We start from the raw sequence: 22,071 nt of genomic DNA on the forward strand, positions 1-22,071 counted from the left end.
TACAGCCCTTGCCCTGTTTGTTTCCAGGACTCCACTATGGAGCCTAAGTTGCCCTCAAATTTACCATTCTCCATGTCCTGGGATTATAGCTGTGAGATAACATACATGGTTTTTCTCAAAAGATATTTTAACTAGGTCCTATTTATTTAGGATCAGGTTCAGGTTCATAGTAAAACTGAGATGAAAACACAGAGTCCCTATTTCTGCTGACCTCACACAGGCACAGCCTCCCCATTGTCAAAGTCCCCCTCCAGAGCCGCCCATTTGTTACAGAGGCTCAAGCTAAACTGACACCTCACAGTCACATGGGGTCCATAATTGACATCGTATCTCACTCCTGGTGTCATTTTTGTGGGTTTTGACAAATGCGCAGTGATGTATCCAGCAATAGTTCATTTGTTTTGCTTTTGTTTTTTTCCTCATGTAACATTGGTGAAGGATCCAGGAATATGACAGAAACGTGGAATAAACATTAAATTTGTGCAAAAAAAAAAAAGACAGAGAGAGGTGAAGATGTTCACTTCATCATGTGGCTAGCTTGGAGGAAGAAGCAAGACCTGTCATTGAGTCTCCTCATGCTCATTAGAAACTAAACTTAGACATTTTCTTCTTTATCACTGTGTGTTTGACATCAAAGCCCATATGTCACCTTCAAAGAGCCATATCACATTAACACTGCCCAGCATGTGGGATGGCACCTTGTAGCCTAGGTTTTTTTGGCTGTATCTTAAGAGATTGTTTACACAAAGCCAGTCAAGGAAAGAGAAGGATCAAAGGAAGGACAAGAGCTGACTAGAAACTGGGGACAAAGCCTTGTTTCAATAAGAACAGCTCCATCTTCATCTGCTTTCTGTTTTGGTCTTCCTTGAGTGGGAAAGTGTTCAGAGCTAGGAATATTCTTAATAAAGAATATGAAGGATAATTGTGCAAGGGTGGGCAAGATGGCTCAGTGGTTAAGAGAACTTATTATAAAATCGTGAGAACCAACACTCTAGGGTGGTACTGGGAATGATGACACTGGACACCCTGTTTTATTCCTGAGTTGATAAGAATATAGTGCTTGGGTGCTAAGCCTATTAGTTGTAGACATGAGCCTTTTTTGTGTGTGTGTGAAGTTAAGGGGGAATCAGCAGTTAGAAAGTCAATTGTATCATGCTTTTTTCTAAGGATCAGGAAAGAATGACAGAACTGGTTCTTCAGCTCCCTGTGAGTCTTTAGTAGATTCACAAGTCTCCATCCTTCTTCCTGCACAGCCAGGTACACATTATTGTTGTTATTATTGCTATTGTTATTATTATTGACAGGCTCTCACTAGGTAGCTTTAGTTGTCCTGGAACTCACTATGTAGAACAAATCTGGCCTTAAACTCATAGATACGCTTGCCTCTGTCTCTCGAGTGCTGGGGTTAAAGGTGTGCCCCACCACGCCCAGCTTACGCCTTTTGTTTCTGTGGACTTATTCTTTCAATCCATCATTTTAAGTTTGAAATCATTTTAGGTGGGCCAGTGAGATGACTTGGTGGATAAAAGCATTTGCCACACAAGCCTGGTGACCTGAGTTTGAATCCAAAACCCATTGTGAAAGGAGAGAACCCACTCCCTGACCTCTTACACATCTGTGTTCCCCCCAAACAAATAATAAATGAAGCAAAAAAATTTTAAATTACAAAAATAATGATTAGGTTTAGGGGGAAGTTGCAAAATTGACACAAAGTAGTCTTCAGTTCCCTTCATGTTGAAACATCAAGTTTCTTCAATGACACTATCGTACATAATTTCAGCACAACACCAATTTGGGAAGGTGGCATTGGTACGATGTTTGCATAGGTAGTTCATGCTACCCATTACTTTGCATAGATAGCATTCCCCTCCCTTATTACTTTGCTGCAGGTTTTTTAAAGTTCAAATATGAGTGAGTACATCCCATGTTCCTCTTTTTGGGTCTGGCTTACCTCACTCAGGATAGTGTTTTCTATTTCCATCCATTTGTATGCAAAATTCAAGAAGTCCTTGTTTTTTACTGCTGAGTAATACTTTAATATGTATATATTCCATACTTTCTTCATCCATTCTTCCGTTGAAGGGCATCTAGGTTGTTTCCAGGTTCTGGCTATTACAAACAATGCTGCCATGAACATAGTTGAGCATATACTTTTGTTGTATGATAGGGCCTCTCTTGGGTATATTCCCAAGAGTGGTATTGCTGGATCCAGGGGTAAGTTGATCCCGAATTTCCTGAGAAACCGCCACACTGCTTTCCAGAGTGGTTGCACAAGTTTGCATTCCCACCAGCAATGGGTGAGTGTACCCCTTTCTCCACAACCTCTCCAGCAAAGGCTATCATTGGTGTTTTTTATTTTAGCCATTCTGACAGGTGTAAGATGGTATCTTAAAGTTGTCTTGATTTGCATTTCCCTGATCGCTAAGGAAGTTGAGCATGACCTTAAGTGTCTTTTGGCCATTTGAAGTTCTTCTGTTGAGAATTCTCTGTTCAGCTCAGTGCCCCATTTTATAATTGGGTTGATTAGCCTTTTATGGTCTAGTTTCTTGAGTTCTTTATATATTTTGGAGATCAGACCTTTGTCAGTTGCGGGGTTAGTGAAGATCTTCTCCCAGTCAGTGGGTTGCCTTTGTGTCTTAGTGACAGTGTCCTTTGCTTTACAGAAGCTTCTCAGTCTCAGGAGGTCCCATTTATTCAATGAGGCCCTTAATGTCTGTGCTGCTGGGGTACAAACATTTTTTATTAAAAATAAAATTAAAAATATTAAAGTTTCTTTAATATTAAGCTCCATATTCAAAAGAATAATATGTAGAATTATATTAATATAATATTAATATAATCAATATGTTAATTATCATTATATAAATTATTATATATCAATTAATCCATTAATATAATTATTAATTATCAAATAATCGATATATTGATATTAGTTATAGATAATAAGTGAATTATATTTTCATAGTTTATCCTGAACAGTTTTTTCCTAGTAAAATAAACATAACAAGATTTCATAATATATAATTTATAATAAGAAGGTACCAGCTGGGCGGTGGTGGTACATGCCTTTAATCCCAGCACCCGAAAAGGAGAGGCAGGATCTTTATGAGTTCCAGGCTAGCCTAGTTACAGAGTGAGTTCCAGGACAGGCTTCAAAGCTATAGAGAAACCCTGTCTCAAAAAAAAAAAAAAAAGCCGGGCGGTGGTGGCACACGCCTTTAATTCCAGCACTTGGGAGGCAGAGACAGGCAGATCTCTGTGAGTTCGAGACCAGCCTGGTCTACAGAGCTAGTTCCAGGACAGGCTCCAAAACCACAAAGAAACCCTGTCTTGAAAAACCAAAAAAAAAAAAAAAAAAGATACCATTTGTAACTTTTTGCTGTTTCTTCCTATTTTTAGATACAATATTTAATGTAATGCAGGCTAAACTTTATCTTGCTGTGTATCTCAGAATGACCTTGCATTCTGATCTTTCTGCCTCTACCTCCTGGGTGGTGGTGTGCTTATGGTGATGGAGATGAACCCAGGGTCTACTCTCGGCTGGTACTTTACTTATTGGCTACATCCTCGGCCATATGGTTACCTTTAGATTTTACATATGAGTGAAATCATGTAGTGCTTTTAAATTAATTTCTTTAGTTAGTATTCAATGCAATAGATTTCACCATGACACTTTTCTTTGGTTGTACAATTCCATGGCATGAAACATATTTGCAAAGCTGTGGAAGTGTCACCTCTAACCATTTCCAGATTTTTCTTAGCATCTCAATCTGAAATTCTGTCCCCATTAAATAACTCTGTATTACCCATTCCTCTTAGCCCCTGCTTACTAACAATTTACTTCCTGTCTATATGGATTTGCCTAGTCTTTTAATTTTAAAAATAATTTTATTGTACTTTGTGTGTGTGAGTGCATGTGTGTGTGTATGTGGGGGGGAATTGAGTGCAGGTACCTCTGGAGGCCAGAAGGGGGCGTTAGACTCCCTGGAGCTGTAGTGACAGGCCATTCTGTGGGGGTAGAATCTGGTCCTCTAACACAGCAACATTGCTCTCGGGCCCTGAGCGCTCTCTCCAGCTCTGCACTAGGTCTCTAATCTGCCATTGCTTTCAGTCTACAGACTCGAGTGAATGCTCTTATTTGTATGGTTTTAGCATTTTGATATTGCTAAGTTACAAGCAGCTGTTGAAACTATGCAGATTGTAAATTGAATTTGGTAATCCCCCATCCTTTTCCTTTTTTTTGGAACAATAGAGATTGCACTGGGATTGGTCGTTTATGACTTTTTAAAAGAAACTCCATGGAAATATCATCTGGCCTAAATACTCTAAAAATTAATCTTAAAGATTTATTGAGCATGATGCACACTTTGGTTATCTTGTCCTTGGCATTCAGAAGGAGAAGTTGGGCAGAAGTGCACAAGAGGAGACTCAGGAACATTGGATTCTGAGAGCTGGGTGAGACCACAGAGATCTCCCAATCTCATCTACTTATTTACAGATTAGTGCTCTGTGCCTTGGAGGATGAGGACATTTGTCCCAAAGTGAGCCAAAACAAACACCCAATGCTCCTGATTCCCCTCCAACAGAGAGATGCACCATTTTGGTTCCCGTCTTTCCTGGAGGTGAGTCAACATAATCAGACTGATGCAAGAGGAAGATAATGTAGCTTGTCCTAATATGTAGTTAAGGATGTGTACTTGAGCTTCCGCCTGAGAGCCCTTTTCTACGAACCCGAAACTGCTTGAGTTCCTCCGTACGGAGGAGGCTGAAGACCGGTAGACGTCAGAGGTGGTAGAGGGGGTTCAGAGGTGGTAGAGGGGGTCTCTGTGGCTCCAAACTCAGGAGAATGCTGAGGGCTCAACTGGGAGGACCTTCAACAACGCGTGGACAGAATCTGCCAGGGAAGACTGGAGAGGTGGAAACAGAAATAGTCGGCAGGGAGGGAGGAACAACTACGCACAGAAACAGACACTTTGTCTGCTGATGGCCTTTAGGCACTGTTGCATTGAGCTCTAGAGGAACACTCACTCAACAGGATCTTCTCATGGCCTTTAAGTGTGAAATGCAGGGCAAGGAAACACTGAAGGTCCTACCCTTGACAGGATTGCCCTCCCCCCCCCTCAGGACTGGGTGTGCGTTGTTGAAATCTACTTTGTTTTCAGCAAGCATGCTTTCCTCTATGCCCCGGAGTTTGTCTTTTCTGGCTGAACAGTTTCTAAGACATCTTGGAACGGAACAGCTCATCCCAGAGAAAACAGAGTTAGCATGGGATTACTTATGCTTCATTACATAGATTAGAAAAGTAAGACATGGTAAGGGTTAGCATCAGTGTTTTCTTGACTACTTCAGTAAGGGGAAGTAATAATTGTCACACAAATGCAGAGGGCCTAGGTTGATACCTTGCAGGTTCCCTGTCGGTCCAGCGTCCATGAGCTCTTGTGAGCTCAGGTTTGCTGTCTCTGTGGGTTGCCCCATCTTGACACCCTGGCTCGTACAATCCCCCTTCCCTTTCTTCCACAGGAGCTCAGCACAGTGTCTGTGAATCTCAGCCTCGGCTTCCATCAGTTACTGGATAGAGTCTCTCTGATGGCAATTAGGGAAGCTACCAATCTGATTATAGTAGGTGGCCATTAACTGGCTTTTGGGAACCCGTTCCCCATGCTGGATTACCTAGCTCCGACCTCAGTGTAAGGGGAGGAATTTGGTACTCCCTCAACTTGATGTGCTATGCTTTGTGGGAGTCCATGAGAGAGATCTACCCCTTTCTGAATGGAGATGAAGGAGGAGTGGATGGCAAGGCAGGTGATGGGAAAGGGGAGGGGGCGGTAGGAGAGGAGTAAGGGGAAAAGGGTTCATATATAAAATTAATGAAAAAGTTATTTAAATAAAACATTGAAAATTATATTAATAAAAGAGGAACTAATAAGATGAAGTAGAATATAAAACAAAGAGATAGAGTTTGGAATTCCAAAGGAGTAGAAAGTAGGAAAGTGTGACTTGGCCAGGCCCCCTAGAGAGTTAGAGGCTTTCTCAGAGCAGGTGGGTAATCTGGCAGCCTCAGATAGGATTTTCCCATGACCAGGACCTCTAGACAGTGATTGCTGCCAGAGGGCTACAGACTGAGTTCCCAGGCTGGAGAGCAGAGACCTCCTCCAAAGAAGAGGACTGGACAGGGCCAAAGACTTTGAGCTAACGTCTCACAATGAGCAAAACTCAGCAAGGTCAATTCTCCTCTATTGCACTGGAGATACAGATACAGACACAGACACAGACACAGACACAGACACAGACACAGACACAGATACAGATGATGCACCATTTGGCCTTCTGTTGTTTGATCAAGTGGGTTTCGTTATTTTAGACGACTAAGGTCTCAATAATCCAACAAAGGAGTATATCACACAGCCCATGGGAGTACTGTTTATGAAACACGGCATGCATTTCCTGGAGTGAGGGGAAGGCCCTAGAACCTCCCCAAAGCAGAAATTCACACTCGGTTTGTTCAGCGATCTGGGGGGCCTTGCTTCTGTGCTTTGTCTTAGAAAAGCCAAGCAAAGCAGCTGATGGGAGTGTGGCTGGGTTTTGTAATTGGAATCTGTATTTCTATTGCCAAAAATGGGGTCAGGCTATCGTGGGTAACAGCCTCCCTTCTTTACATGCCCAGGTCCTTTCTGCGGCTCTGTCGTGGATCATAGAGGCTCCAGCAGGCACTCTAGTACTATCCAGGCTGACCTCACACTTCAAATTGCAGCTTTCCCAGACGGACAGAGAGGGACTGTGCAAACCCAGCCTACACACCTGTTTTGTTCCCTTCTTTCTTGGAAGGAAAGGGCGAACTCATTCATTCTTCTTGCTCAGGTAGTTTGGTGACATTTATTACCGGCAGACATTTCTAAAACAGGCCAAGGGAGAGAATGTCACATTTCGTTTTAACAGCCTTGCTAGCGAATGTAAAACTGCGTAGGTCACAGAGTAAGCAAGCGACTGGCCTTGAAGGTGGCAGGAGCCATTGTTTGCATCTGTATCTCAGGATACAATGTATCTCAGTAAACAATGAGCAGGTAGCGAGGGACAGTTTATGGAACTGACCCTGTTCATTTCAAGCAGGACTCCCCACTGGTTTCCTGAGATGATGTGTGTCCCTCTTGATTTATTGCTTGTCCTTAAGGAAATATTCCCTCTAGCCTTTTTATGACCCATAAGGAGGATAGAAAGTTATAACGAGACATTTTCCAATCTGTGTGCCAATAGAAGCTGCTAGGGGAAAAAAAAGAGAACAATTCTGCGGCCAAGTGTGTTTGGGAATCACTGCATTCAAACATTTAAATGGGTTTCTTTGCTCCAGGATTTCCCAAATCTTTTATAGACCAAATATATTACAAATCCCTACAGGTGGCAGACAGCATGCAGAGCTTCCAATTTTTTTCCTTCCTAATTTCTTCTTCAGGGACCAGTTTATGGAACAAGAAGGCAATGCGCCAACAAAACATACTTTAGGAAAAAGTTAAGGGGCTGGAGAGCTGGCTCAGTGGTTAAGAGCACAGGACCAGACTTTGCTTCCATATCTGGAGGCTCACAACTGCTGGTAACTCCAGCTCCAGGGATGTCGGACTTCTCTCACCTCCATGAGCAGCTCACTCATGAGCATGTGTGTGCATGCACACACACATAAACACACATTTAAAAAATATACCAAGAGAATGAAATACTACGATTTTTATTTTAATGTCAATAAGTTGAAGTAAATCGAAGGACTTCAGCTCTAATGTGTTTCAGATTTCAATCTGGTTTTCTAAAGGATGTGTAGATTTCAAAAGACAAGAGGATTAGGACATGGTCAATAGAGAAGTGTCATTCTGGTTCCTAAGGAGGTGAAGGATGCACTGGTCACACTGACAGAGAACTTCAAGTCCTCCTGGGAGTGCAACACAGCTGTATTATTGCTTTAAACTCATGGAATGATCTAACAACTTTCTTGACTAGGGGTTCAAATTTCCATAAGAACCTAAGTGAATTGCAACATTATTGGAATAAAAATGTCTTTATTAAGAAAAGAATGTGGTGATACACACTTTTAATTCCTGCATTTGAAAGGTTGAGTAGGAGGATTGCTGCAGGTTTGAGACCAGCCTGGGTTATGGTGAAGGAGCCCGTCTAAAAAACAAGGAGGAGAGGGAAGAGAGGGAGGAGGAAAGGGAGAAGAGGGAGGAGGAGAGGGAGAAGAGGGAGGAGGAGAGGGAGGAGAGGGTAGAGGGGGAAGAGAGGGAGAAGGAGAAGCAGGAGGAGAGGGAAGAGAGGGAGAAGAAGGGGAAGGACAGGGGGAAGAGAGGAAGGAGAAGGAGGAGGAGAGGGAAGAGAGGGAAGAGAGGGAGGAAAAGGAGGAGGAGGACAAAAACATATGAGCTGGGGATACAGTTCATTTGGTAAAATGCTTGTCTAACATGCACAAAGGCCCGATCCCTTCCCTAACACTGCACACCCTGGGTGTGGAGGTGCCTGCCTGTAGTCCCAGCATGTGATGGGGAGCACAGGACCAGAAATTCAAGGTCATCTTTGCATAGAATGTTAGAAGTCAGCCAGGGATACATATAGCCCAGGCTCAACAAATGAGAGAGGAAGAAGAGGAGGAAGGGGAAAGGAGAGATAGATAGATAGGTAGATAGATAGATAGATAGATAGATAGATAGATAGATAGATAGATAGATAGATAGAGGAACTATCATTGTAAAAGGCCCTGAGTTCAATTCCCAACAGCAGACTGATCATGCTGTCATACAAAATCAGTTTGTTTTTAAAAAGATTTATTTATTACATAGACACGCGCCCGCGCGCGCACACACACACACACAAAAGAATGCGTTTGGCTGCATGTATGCATGTGAACCACATGTGTGTCTGGTGCCTGTGGAGACCAGAAGAAGGTGTCGGATCCCCTGGAACTAGAATCGGAGACGGTTGTGAGCCACCACGTGCTGAGAACTAAATCCTGGCCCTCTCCAGGAGCAGAAGTGCTTTTCACCGCTAAGCCATTTCCCCAACATCAGAATCAGTTCTAAAATCAAGAGGCTCCAGAGACCCAGAAACAAGAATGTGTATGTATGTAGAGAGAGAGAAGCGGACTGAGAGACACAGAGACAGGTAGACAGAGGTAGCAATTGATTGATAGTATCTTACACAGCTGTGGAGGTTGACAGGGAAGCGCTGACACAGTCTGAGGCCAAAGGTTATCGGCTGGAAGAGATACCCTTTCTTTTAGAAAAAAATATTTATCTACTTTCATGTGCATTTGTGTTTTGCCTGCGCATACATCTGTGTGAGGGCGCCAGAACCCCTGGAACTGGAGTTATGGATAGTTGTGAGATGCCATGCAGGGGCTGGGAATTGAACCAGAGTCCTCTGGAGGAACAGCTTTTACTCTCAATGACTGAACTACACCTGTGTTTTTAGAGGGAGTTCTGTGCCTTTGCTCTTCAGCCCTTCAGCTAATTGGACAAGGCTCACCCGTATCAGAAAGTAATCTACTTTGGTCAAGTCTACTAACATCAATGTTAATCTCATCTAAAATATACCTTTACAACAACCTTTAAGCTAGTATTTGACCAAGTAACTGGGTATTGTGATCAGCTATGTTTTATATGTATGTTCCAAGTTTATATGTATCCAACTTGATGTTAGAACATTAGCTACCAAGAACTCTAGTGTAAATCATCCAAGTCACGTCAGCTATAAATTCTTCTAGTACCCTGGCAGGGTGGGGCATACTTATTTTCCCAGCACTCCAGAGGGGCGGCAGACTGCAAGGTAAGGGCAGCCTGGGCTGAACATCGAGGCCTCGTTGCTCCCACCTCCTTATCTTTATCAGCTTTATATCGGGACTAAAAGTGTTTGAAAAAGCTAACAGTCAACCAGGGAGTGACATTTCCTGCAGCCCAGCCAAGATTCTACTGGAATCCCTCAGAGCAGAGTCTGAAAATGCTCAGCCAGTGGCCAGCTCTGGCCCTGTGTTTATATGCCTTTCACATTTTTTTTCAATGGTCAGGGAAAAAATCCATTATATTATTTTATGATCCGTGAATGTTACATGAAATGCAAATTTTGCTGTGTACCATAGTAGCTTTATCGGAGTTCAGACAGCCATGCTCGCTGATTTGTGACTTGTCTATTTTGGACTACCCTGGCCTAAGGAAGTGGTTGCAATAAAGCTCACAGGGCTTCCAAGCCCTAAAATATTTTCATTTGGACCTTAACCAAGGAAGTTTGTTGAACCCTGATTTAAAATCACTGATAGGACACTATGTACGTGTTTGCTTGTGTGTGTGGGAAGCTGTGGTGTGAGTGTGTGTGTGTGCACGCGCGCGTGTGTGTAGGCCAGAGGTCAATCTTGTTCCTCATAAACCATTCTTTCTTTTTTATTTTTAAGATTAGTTTTTAGTTTAAAAATTTTAGAATATCTTTTATTTATCTTGGACAATTTCATATGTATCAACAACACGTCTCAACCATATCCAATGCACTTTTCCCTCCCAGAAACTCTAGGCATCCCAACACAGCTCATTTTTTTATTAAACTTTTTAAAATTTATTCTGCCCTCTGCTCTTGCAATCTCCCTCCCATAAATTAAAATAAAATACAATTTAGAGGGAAAAAGGGGAAAAGGAAAAGTCTCCTCGTGAACACTGTAGTGTGATCCAGTGAGTCAGTCACAGAGTAAACCCTTTTATCCAGGTATCTTTACTTGCAAGTGTCCACTCCAAGAGTCATTGGTCTGATTTAAGGTCTCTGGTTTCTGCTACACTATGCTGGGCCCTCACTAAAGTTAAAACTCCCCTTGGACATCCTGTTGTTGCCCTGTGTTGGGAGATGTTGTAGCTTTGGATCTGCAGGACCAGCCCCGTCATGGACCACAAAGGATCATAGATGGGGTGGACGTCGGGGTGGGCCAAGTCATAACCCTGGTCCTGGGCCCGGGTAGTTGCTGGGTTGGTCAGCCTGCCAGCTCTTCCCGGTCTTCACCACCAGGGCGGGCTCTCCAGCTTTGCTCTGGCTAGCTCACTTCTGGCGATGATATGATGAGCAAGGAGCTGAGCCAGTTCTCCTGCTTTCATGCCCTCAGGGGCGGCTCTCCCACACCTGGCCCGTCAGCCAGGTCTACTCTGATGTCCAGGCAGGTGTAGGGGCCACTTCCTCCAGTGCTGCAGCTGGTGAGGGGCAGGGATAATTCTCTTGCTCTTGTGACCTCAGGGGCTGCTCTCCCACCTGCCACAGGCAGGTGGGTGGGAGGAGTGGGGGAAAGGGAGCGTCTCTCCCCACCCACAACACCGTAAGACGGACAAAGGTGAGGTCAGATTTCCCATGTTCCTGTTCTCTGGGTGGTTCACCCACACCCCCATCAATCGGGTCGGCTCCTCTGTGCTGCCCAGGTGAGGTGCAGGGTCGACTTCCTCCAGTGCTTCAGTTGGTAAGGGGGAGGGTCAGCTTTTTAGCCCACCATAGGTGGCAGGGGCAAGTGGGGGAGGGTATCTTTCCCTCCCTCACGTCACCGCGGGCTAGAGGAGAGGAGCGCCGCCTGCTCTCCCATTCTCATGCCTTCAGGCCACTCGCCCTGCCCCTACAAAGGTTCTGTTTTGCTGCCCAGGTGAGGTGTAGGATCCTTTCTCTTATGTGCTTCTGCAGGTGAGATGCAGGATCAGTTCTCCCTAGTGTTTAGCCGGTGAGGGGTGGAGCCAACTCTGTACAGCCCTACACTCTGGGCCTTTGGTGGTATCAGAAGCCCACTTTTACCTCTTCAGATATACCTCTGTCCACAGGAATTGAACCATATTCTTCCCCACACCCATACCACACCGTTACCGTGGGTGGCCCGTATTTTCTCCTCGAACCCTGGGGCCTACCATCCTGGGCCTGTGTATGAATCTCTTTGTCCTACTCAGTCCCTTATGGCACTGGACAGGACCACGGTTCCTCCTAGAAGTCCAGGGCACCCCAAGCTGGGCCTGTGTGTGGATCTCTTTGCCCCACTCAGTCTGTCATCGCCGATTTTGTTTTTGAGACGGGCTCTCTTGTTGTGACCTTGGGCTTGCCATTTGGCTATGCTGACTGGCCAGGAAGTTCTGGACCCCACCTATAACTGCCCCCTAGGACTGGGTTTACAAGAATGCACCACCACACCTGTCCTTTTATATGTGGGTGCTGGGAATCAAACCCAGGTCCCCATGGCTATGTGGCAGTCATTTAATCAATTGAGTTGTGTCCCTAGCACCTAGAATAACATTTTATTAGGACGCTAGGTTGAATTAGCATCCCGTGATCATAACTTGGCAAAGACACTCATGGAAGTTAAGAGTTTGTTCTCAACAGCCAAGTATGAATTATCTCGTGTGAAAAAGATAAGCCTTCTAACACGACACCACTTTAAAGGTGGGGACTATATGTTCTAGCTTTGAGCAGGGTGGGAAAAGTGGCCACTTGCCTGTTAATGCTCTGAAAACAGAGACAGTCATCATGTTAGATCTGAAACCCATCTTCCAAAATGTGTCCAAGAAGATCTGGGACCTTTGAAGACTGGAACTGGTGAACTGGAATATGATAGAACCTCACTGGCAGATAGATCCCTGTCTTACCAGAAAGCAAGTGTAGGATGAGAGCTCTTCTCGTCCCAAATAGCACCACATGGACCACAGAGAAGAATTCTCATCTGGGAGGATGGGTAAACTTCTGAGGTACTTTCAAGATTCTAGCTGAAGGGTGCCCATGTTTGTCTTTCGCAGTGAGATTTTGCGTTGAAAGATAACTGCAGAATGCTACATTATTAGCAGTAGTGTGCTTTATGTGGGGCAAGATAAATCCAAAGGATATAGCACAGCATTGGCAATCTACAGGAACCTTCTGTTCACCCTTTAAGAGGAATCTCTATGTGAGGTGGTTTGTATGAGAAAAGTCCCTTGTTACCTCCTGTGTATTAACCACTTGATGCCTAGACAGTACTATTAAATGTTTATGGTGTGCATCCTCACTGGGGAAAATACGTTGCCGGAAAAGGGCTTCAGGATGAAAAATCTCAGGCACTTCCAGCTCATTCTCTCTGCTTGGTGTTGACTGAAGCCAACTCTAATTTCTCTTCCTGTGCCCTGCCTGCTGTGTGTCTCTATCCTTCCCCATCAAGACAGACTCTTAGCCCCTTGGAACCGTCAAGCCAAATAAACTCTTTCTTCTAGAAGCTGCCTTGGCCATGGCATTGTATCACAGCACAGAGTAGTAACTAATGCACTGTGTTACTATGGTTTTAGTACCCTGGCCCATACAGCTGCGTCTCTGGTTTGGGACCAAGTGTGTACATTTGAACTGCCCAAGATCAAGAAATTCATTCCACAGAGTCTGCTATTTTAGGGCCACGTCTCTCTTTGAGGGCAGAAGGCTCCCCTGAGCATGAAGCAAGTGTTCCCTAAAAGAGACAATGTGTAAAAAGTATTTAACATCATGGTTGACTCATCAAGTGTTCAGTAAATCTTAATTAAGAGGATCCAATATATTTTATTAATAAAAGTTAGCGTACAGTAGAAAAATGCAGACACCTGTATTCCTCTGTCCGTGCTGAGCGCTATTCAAACTTTAACAAGTAGACTTCTAGTTTCATTAAGTAAAGCAAGGTTGTAGAGTAAGGGGTTTGAGCTCTCAGAATTAAAACAGGCTTTCTCCAATCACTTCTTCCAGTTCCTAAGAACTCAGTTAGAAGATCCTGTAAGGCATAACAGTGAATACCACAGCAAGAACACCAGGAGATCCAGTATCCGAGGAAGCAAAGGACAACGGAGTGCCACTGATTGGCGAGTTGGAAGACATTCTCAGACTTGGGGAGCTTATGATCTGTAACCACGAGAAATTCACCAAGGACTCAGACCGCATTTTCCTTGTCTGTAAGTGAAGACCACTGTACCAGGTAAGTTTTCTGGTCTAGTCTTGCTATGCAACTTTAAGGTAAATGCTAGGAGGTTGCTATAAGGGCAGAGGGTCATAAGAGTGCAATGTCAAGTGTTTTACATATCTCAGTGTCTAGCACACGGGAATAGTAAGAAGAAATCAAGTTGAGTGCCTCCTAGGGCCAGATGCTGGGTCAGGTGTTTTTACATACATTTATAGCTATAAGCATATTATCCATATCTGCAAGGAGATGAAATGAGTGTACGGACTGGTATTTTGTCAGATGATCACAAGCTAGTCATTTGGGAAGAGGGAACCTCATTGAGAAATGAGAATTTTTCATTAAGAAAAAAAAATGCTCCCATCTGATTGGCCTGTTGGCGAGGCTGTAGGTATTTTCTTGGTGGATGATTGATGAGAGAATGCCCAACATACTCTGGGCAGTGCCATCCTTGAGCTGGCATAGGAAAGCAGGTTGAGCAAGTCAGTAAACAGTGTTCTTCCACGGTGTCTGTTTTAGTTCCTGCCTTGAGTTCCTACTCTGACTTCCCTTACAGATGGACTGTGACCTGAAAATCATAGGTTGAAATGAAACTTGTCTTCTCTAAGATGCTTTTGATCGTGTATTTTATCTGTATAGTAGAGATGGTTCAGGGGTGATGGTATTAGCATGGCTGAATGACGGAAGCTTAAGAAGTGTGGCCAGGATGAGAAGTGATGGAAACCCAAGTGTTTGAAGAAGGAAGCCATGATTGCCTGAACATGAAAACATTCTGGAATACACTAAAGCGAAGCAAAGCAAAGCAAAACAAAACCATTATTAATCCTGTCCACATAAATTCAGAAATCATATTCCTTAATATTTATTCAACTACATTGAAATTTAGGTCTCTGCAAAATCATACACGCAGATGTCAGCAGTATCTTAATTTGTAACTGTTAAAGCTTGGGAACAGCCAACAGCTCTTTAATTATGTAGGTGAAAAAATAAAGGGATACAGTCAAGTGATGGAGTCACACTCAGCCATCTGTTAAGCCATGGGCAGACATGCAGGGACTTTCAGTAAAGGAGAGAAGACAGTCTGGGAAGCTGTACACTGGGTGATGTCCAATGCAGACATTCCCGGGAGGGCAGAACTACAGAGATGAAGAAGTTGAGTGGCTTCTAGTGGCTGGAGAAAAGGGAAGCATGCATAGACAGTGCAGGTGTTTTCAGATAGTCAATCTATTCTGTAGAAAGTTAAAGTGGCAGTTCCTGTCCTGCTTAAACCTGCAGATTGTCTAAAACCAAGGATGCCCCAGAGTGATTATTACTTGTCAATATGGGCTCCTCAACTGTGCCACCTGGGTGGGATATTGACATTGGTAGAGGCTGTGCATAGAGTTGAAGTATATGACAGCTCTTTGTAATTCCTACTTGTCTTCACTGTGAACTGTTTCAAAAAGAAAAGTCTATAAACGTTAAAAAAGAGTAGGAAAAATTCTGTGTAATAAGAAAAATCGAGCTGAGGTTTTAACTATCAGAAGGAAATCGTTCCACGCTTGACTTAACCCTCTAGCCATCTGTATGTTAGAATTTCACTGGAGAAAAAGAAGGAAGAATAAAATGGTACAAAGGAGAAGGGGAAAAGTCAGCATTTGCTTAAGAAAAGAGAAAAAGGAAACAAACTAAAGATTCCTTTTCAAAAGGAAGGAATGCTGACTTTGTCCTCTATCTCATGAACAGTTTTGGCACTCAGAGAAATGTTCCACAGAGGGTGACCAGGAGTATGATCTCCATGATGGGGAATGAGCTGAGAGTCATCCACGTCTTGCAATGCTTCCTGGGAGGCCAGTGAGATGAAGACGGCCTCAGCATCCTAGAGCGAGCACAAGGCGATGGCCCTTCGAGCATCACACGCTTCCCGTGCATCCCATCTCTCAGCTCTCAGGCAGTCAGGAGTTTTGTCAGTGTGCTATATCACATCGTGGTGAGATGCTAGCAGACACGTTAGCCCAGAAACAGTGTTTAAAATTCCAGCAGATTTAGTCACTGTGACGTCACTTATGTGTCACCAGGCTTACCACAGGATGGTGAGGGTGTTCAGAACGCCTCTGCAGGGGACTTTCCTTAAGGACCTGAATTCATACGGTGGCCAATGGTTTTCTTACTTAAGTCTTTGGCATATCTCATCTCTATGGCTTGATGGAAAATTTAATTCACTTGTGTTCCCTAAATAAGTATTTTCTTCTTGGCCAGGAACACAGAGTAGTAGGAGCTTCCATGAAATCATCCACATGCTTTTATCTGATGATTAAGGCTGCGGCCTGATGTCCTGTCTCACCACTTGAATGTGAGGCTGAATTGCTGCATGTGAGTCACAGGAGGTTCCCAGAGAGAGCCCGTCGGGGAAATGACTTTGACTATGGCAAGGTCAAGAAGCAGCCACAGAGTCATGTAACAAATGTCTTCACTTAGGAAATAATGACCAGCCACAATGGAAATCAAAGGAAAAGCCTTGGGGCTGCATGAGATACAAGTTAGAAAGGGCCATAGACAAGGAAAAGGGCTAAAAGGAACTTGGCATGTTCAGGAGGTAGGGGTCTGAGCTATTCACATCAAGTAAGCTGATGTAGATCCTGGGAGCTGAAATATAAGATGAAGTACTGTAAAGAGGGAAGAAACACTTAGGATATTAAATAATAGCATTTTGAAACATTAAGACACTGGTTCAGGCCTTCTAATCCCTCTCCTCTGTGATCACTTGGAATCCATTGCCATAAGTATGGACATAAATACTGTTATCTAGCAGGATGTCTGAAGGATGGAGAGACAGAGGCAAGAAGACTTACTGCAAAGTCCTTCCCGACAGATCAGAGGCAAGCTTTACCATCGCCTTGTGTGAGAGAAAACACGGAACCATGAGGAATGGAGGGTTCTGGTTTGCATCTTATATGAAGCAGTCTGGATGGGATTCAGGGCAAGTTGTCAGAGATGAGGAAAGAAGAGAAATGTCAAAAAATGACAAGCTTTTAGACCCCCAGGGTACAGACTCCCAGAGGGTACCTAAGAGAACAGTCCCTGGGAGGTCAGTGTTCATCTGCAGGAAACTTTCCTCCTCTCTCTCTGGTTCACAAAGCATCCTTTGGCTTGCTGCTACTCTCCTGCTAAAGCAGGACTAGAAAGGCAGGATATCCAAGACAAACCTGAAAGATAACAGCTACTGTGGAGACAGCCTGAGAAGAACTGGAACTCATAGGCCTTCTCTGTCTCAAGCCATTTCTACACACACACACACACACACACACACACACACACACACACACACACACACGGCCGCTCTATGGTATCAGGACTACAGCTACACAGGACTTGATTCTTCGAAGGGAAGCAGTGGGAAAGGTGGGCTCTGTAAGTTAAGTTTAGCCAGAATATCTTAATGGGAGAAAAACTTCCTGGCTGCCCTGAACCACTCTGAGGAGCCAGTACCTATCAACACTTCAGGAAGTTCCGGCAGCTTCCAAATAAGAGGTTCCCAGAAATAATCTCCTCATAAATTCAGAGCAGTCAACAGCTATTGAGAGAGCACTTCTACATCACTGGGCTAGGCCATGTCCCTGTCTTGTGGAGCACAAAGGATGATAAATGGCCTCCTGGTGCTGTGCTAAGTGCATAGAAGGAGAATGACAAGGTCTGTAGGCTATCAAACAGGGGACAACCAGTGACAGATTTGTAAGTTTCTGTCCTTCATATTTACCTTAAATAAATGCCCCAGTGATCTCTAGCCTTGGCCTTGGCTCAAGGCTTAAGGTAGACATGAAAATCTGCTTTCGTTACGTAAACCAGGATTGCAGAGTCTTTGCAAACCAGTTATGCAAAGCTCTGCCGTTATATTTGTAGGGCATAAGCCTACACATGTCCTCCTCATGCCAGTGGAGAACTGACGGAAAGGAGGTGGCCAGGTGAGAGTATCCTCTTTTCTGGTTAACATGTCACCTACATTTTCTTTCCATGAATCTATGAGAATTTTGTTGTTGTTTTTTATCAGAGAATTAATTCAGATGTGGGCAAAACACCAGTAATTTGTTGAGCACCCAATTTTCTGCTCAAGTTCTATAGAAAAGAAAAAAAGTATAGAAAAGAAAATCTAGGTCTTGGGGGAAGGACTTGATAGCCTATCTTTCAAATCATGATCTAGGTTTGAAACAGCAAGAGGACATTGAGGATGACTTTCAAGGAAAATTGAGTGAGGGTTTCCATGTCAGAGGCTAAGAAAAGCCACGAGTAATGTAGGTGGCAAATCGGAGGCTTGGTTAGATGTGGGGGCTGGGTCACGTTTTGGATGTGGCTGCCTGACCAAGGCATTTACAGGAGGTTTTTGTGCATAGAACACAGAGCAATTCACCTAACAAGAATGGATGGTTTGGCATCGAGGAGCAATTGGAGAAACCAGACAGTAGTGACAGGGACATGGATGTGATGTTGGTTTGGAATCCCTGATCTGCTTCATTGAAGTTGTGTGACATTGGACAAAACATTTAATATCAGAGTTTTGGTTTCCCTATCTGTAAGATGCAACTGTATACATCTTTAGGTTGTAAGAACTGAAAGAGACAGTCTGGAGTCTGGGGAGCTAGCTTAGTCAGTGAAGTGTTTTCTGCAAACTTGATGATCTGAGTTTGATCCCCAGAACCCACATTAAAAACAAAGCAAAGCAAGAGAGAACCCTGGCTGTGGCGGGACATACTTATAATGGACATGCCAAGGAAGTAGAAGCAGGAGACGTCATGGCACCAGCCTAGCGTAATTTTAGTCTCAGATACCAGCGAGCAACCCTATCTCAAAAACAAACAAACAAACAAACAAACTGAAGTGGATGTTTCTAGAAGTATGTATGATACCCAAGATTAACTTCTGGTTCCATATTTACATGTTTTGTGTATGCGTATGTTCAGGTACATACATACACACTACACACACATTTAACAAGAGACAATCCAAGTTAAGCCCCCAGCATCATACCGAGATTTAATAACTTGCAACAAATACATGCTTCTAGTCTCCATGAGGGGAGGGGCCTGGCTCTGTCTTGTCTGTCCTTGTTTCCGAACACAGGACATAGTAAACTGTCCATATGCATTGAAAAATAACAACCGAGTGAATGGGGAGAGAATGTGAAAGGAAAGAAACCCAAGTGCAGCACTCACGACAACGCCATCACCGCAAGGGTGAAGCTTCTATAAACGAATTGCCACATTTACTTAGATAGGATTTCCATGGGAATATTTCCTCCTTGGGTCATGGGAAAAGCAAACAACAAAATACAAAGAACCTGATAGCTCCTTGTGGCACAGTCATTAAAAGGGGGATTACCTGGGGGATTATGCATGGTAACATTATCATGTTAAAATAAATCCAATTATCCATTTGTAAAAGTTCAATGAGTGTTCAGGTTTCTCTATACAGAAGCAGCAAACAGCTCTGTCAATTATATAAAACGCCAGGTAATCCGTTTAGCACACAACAGAGCAAGCTGTGGCTATTTTAAAGAACAGTTTGTTTTTCTGATGAATGATGCCCCAAGGAAATATGATTACGTTACAATAGCTTACAAATCAATATGACCCTAATGCATCATGTTAGATTATTGAAACTTAACTATAATTTTGTGATTTAAATCAGTGGCTTGGAAACTCACCAAATAGTTAGGCAGGTTGACTTCTGAGCCTCGAGGGTCCTCCTGTCTCTCCCTGGGGTTACTACCATGTTCCAACATGCCCAGCTTTCGACATGGGGGCTGGACATTGAACACAGGTCCTCACATTGGCACAGCAACCCAATGAGCACTCTTTTTAGCTCAAAAACCAAAATTCCTTTTCTTTCTCAGAGTTGCGGAGGGCTTCCCAGGTGTCAGGCACTTATGAGAATTACATTTGCATTTAGGAAGTTAGCACCTGTATTTTACATATGGAGAACTCAATGCACAAGGCACTTGAGTAGCATGCTTAGGAGTCCCCATCCAGCACAGCAGAGCAGAGATGAAGAGTCAGGTGTTCCTGAAGGGTGCTCTGCAGGACACCAGGCCAGGCGCTGTCCCCAGCACTGTGCTCTGACACCACCCACCTCAACCTTCTCTGTGGGAGGATCATAAAGGCAGGAGAGGTTCTAAAGCAGCGGTTCTCAGTCTTTCCTGATGCTGTGACCCTTTAATACAGTTCCTCATGTTGTGTGACTCCCAACCATAAACCTATTTTCGGTGCTACTTCATAACTGTAATTCTGCTGCTGTTATGAATTGTAATGTAAACATCTGTGTTTTTCGATGGTCTTAGGTGACCCCTGTGAAAGGGTCATTCATCCCCAAAGGGGTCTCGAACCATAGGTTGAGAAACACTATCTTAGCAACCAACAGGTAAGCCTTCTCCGGCTTTATGTGAGGGGGATTAGTCTTTTCTGAGGAAGGACAGGACTTGCTGGAGTGATATTTCAAAAGCCCGTGCCTTAGGATCTTAGCCTTTTTAGTAACATAGACTCTTGGGCTCCACAGAGTTTAGCTCACCAGGTCTGGTGTGGAATCTCCATGTGCGTTCTGGGTCAGAGCCAAAGTGTTACTCATGTTGACGGACTCTCAGCCACGATTTAAGAAAGCCTTTTCAATGATCTCGTTGAAAACCCATTCCTTCCCACTCTTCCACTTCCATACACACAGATGCAAAAAGTGGAGAACAGATGATAAATGTGTCATTTTGACTTTTCTATGATAAGATTTCAATAATAAAATTAGAATATCTGCGTGTTTATACGCTAATAGAGATATGTGTATTATAGTCAAAGTTTAGGACTTTTCCCCAGACTTTGCCAAGAGCCTGTATTCATTTCCTATTGCTATGGCACAAAACCTTTTGTTCTGATAGTTTTGTAGGACAGACGTCTAAGAGGGTGCAAGTGGATTCCCTGCTTGGCCAGATGGGGCTAGAATCTGGGGGCTCTGAGGAAGTGCCCTGGAAGGTTATTAGCATTCTGTATCCCATATGAACAGGCAAGGGACACCCTACATTTGTTGCCAACTGATACCCATGTATCAGTTTTTCCACCACCCTCTGGTCCCTCTGACTTCCCCCACATCAGCTGGAGAAAGACCTTGTTCTTGGAAGGCTCCCATGACTATCTTTCTTTTGAGTAGCTTGAAGTTAACCAACTCAAAACTTTAATTACAGCTTTGAGATCTGTAATGCAAAATCTACCACAGGGGTGATGGCGTACCTCAGTTCTGGGGGTGACAGCACAGTTAGGCTCATGTGTTGAAGGCTTGGGCTACAGCTGGAGGTGCTATTGAGAGGTGCTTGGGCCCTGAGGGCTTTGTCTTAGTCCATGAATTCCTCTACTGAGAGATTCAGATTTAGATTGTACTATGAGAAGTGGGGGTAAGAGATTATCAGACTTCTCCCTCCTGCATTGTTCAATCCCTTAGTTAAACACTCTTTTTAACTTGGGCAGACATAGTTAAAGTCTACGTGGGTCAAGTGCATCTTTTAAAATAAACCCCAGGCCCAGTGTTAAGAGAATTTAAATCACAACTAAACTTCAATCCTTCCAGTTTCAGCAGATCTCACTGTCAATTATAATCCTTGGTCCTGAGTTTCCAAACTTCACTGACGTAAACAGTTTCCCTGCTAATCCTCTTCCACCAGCCCAACATCTTTCAGTGGATCTGAACTGGAATTTGGAAAGGAAGAACTCCCGGCCAGTTTGCAGCAGGTTTCCCAGACAAAGATTCTCACTGTCACTGTGGAATCCTAAATAGGCTTCTCCCCCAGGATCCCCGTAAGCTCTGGAAATATTCATCAGCCCTTCAATGTAATCCAAGAGTTCTTGTTTTCTGGATTTTACAAACTGTCCGTTTCGATTTTTATTGAGCAACAAGAAGTGGTGTTGTTTATGGGAACAAACAAAGCCGGCAAGTGCTCTTTCCCAACGCTGGCTCATTCTGCTCACTTAACGCAATGAAGTATCTCTGCTATGCCCGTAAGAGACAAGAATGCAGGCCTGTGGAGCCAGTGCCTGCAAGGATTTAGAGTGCCTCCCTGAGGTCATTTCTTGCAATCAGGCCTCTTTGGAGTTTGTTTACTTTTTAAATCTCTAGGGTAAACAAATTAAATATAAATTGTAATTCCC

Source organism: Microtus pennsylvanicus, chromosome 4, assembly GCF_037038515.1.
Source record: "Microtus pennsylvanicus isolate mMicPen1 chromosome 4, mMicPen1.hap1, whole genome shotgun sequence".
NCBI classification, from domain to species: domain Eukaryota; kingdom Metazoa; phylum Chordata; class Mammalia; order Rodentia; family Cricetidae; genus Microtus; species Microtus pennsylvanicus.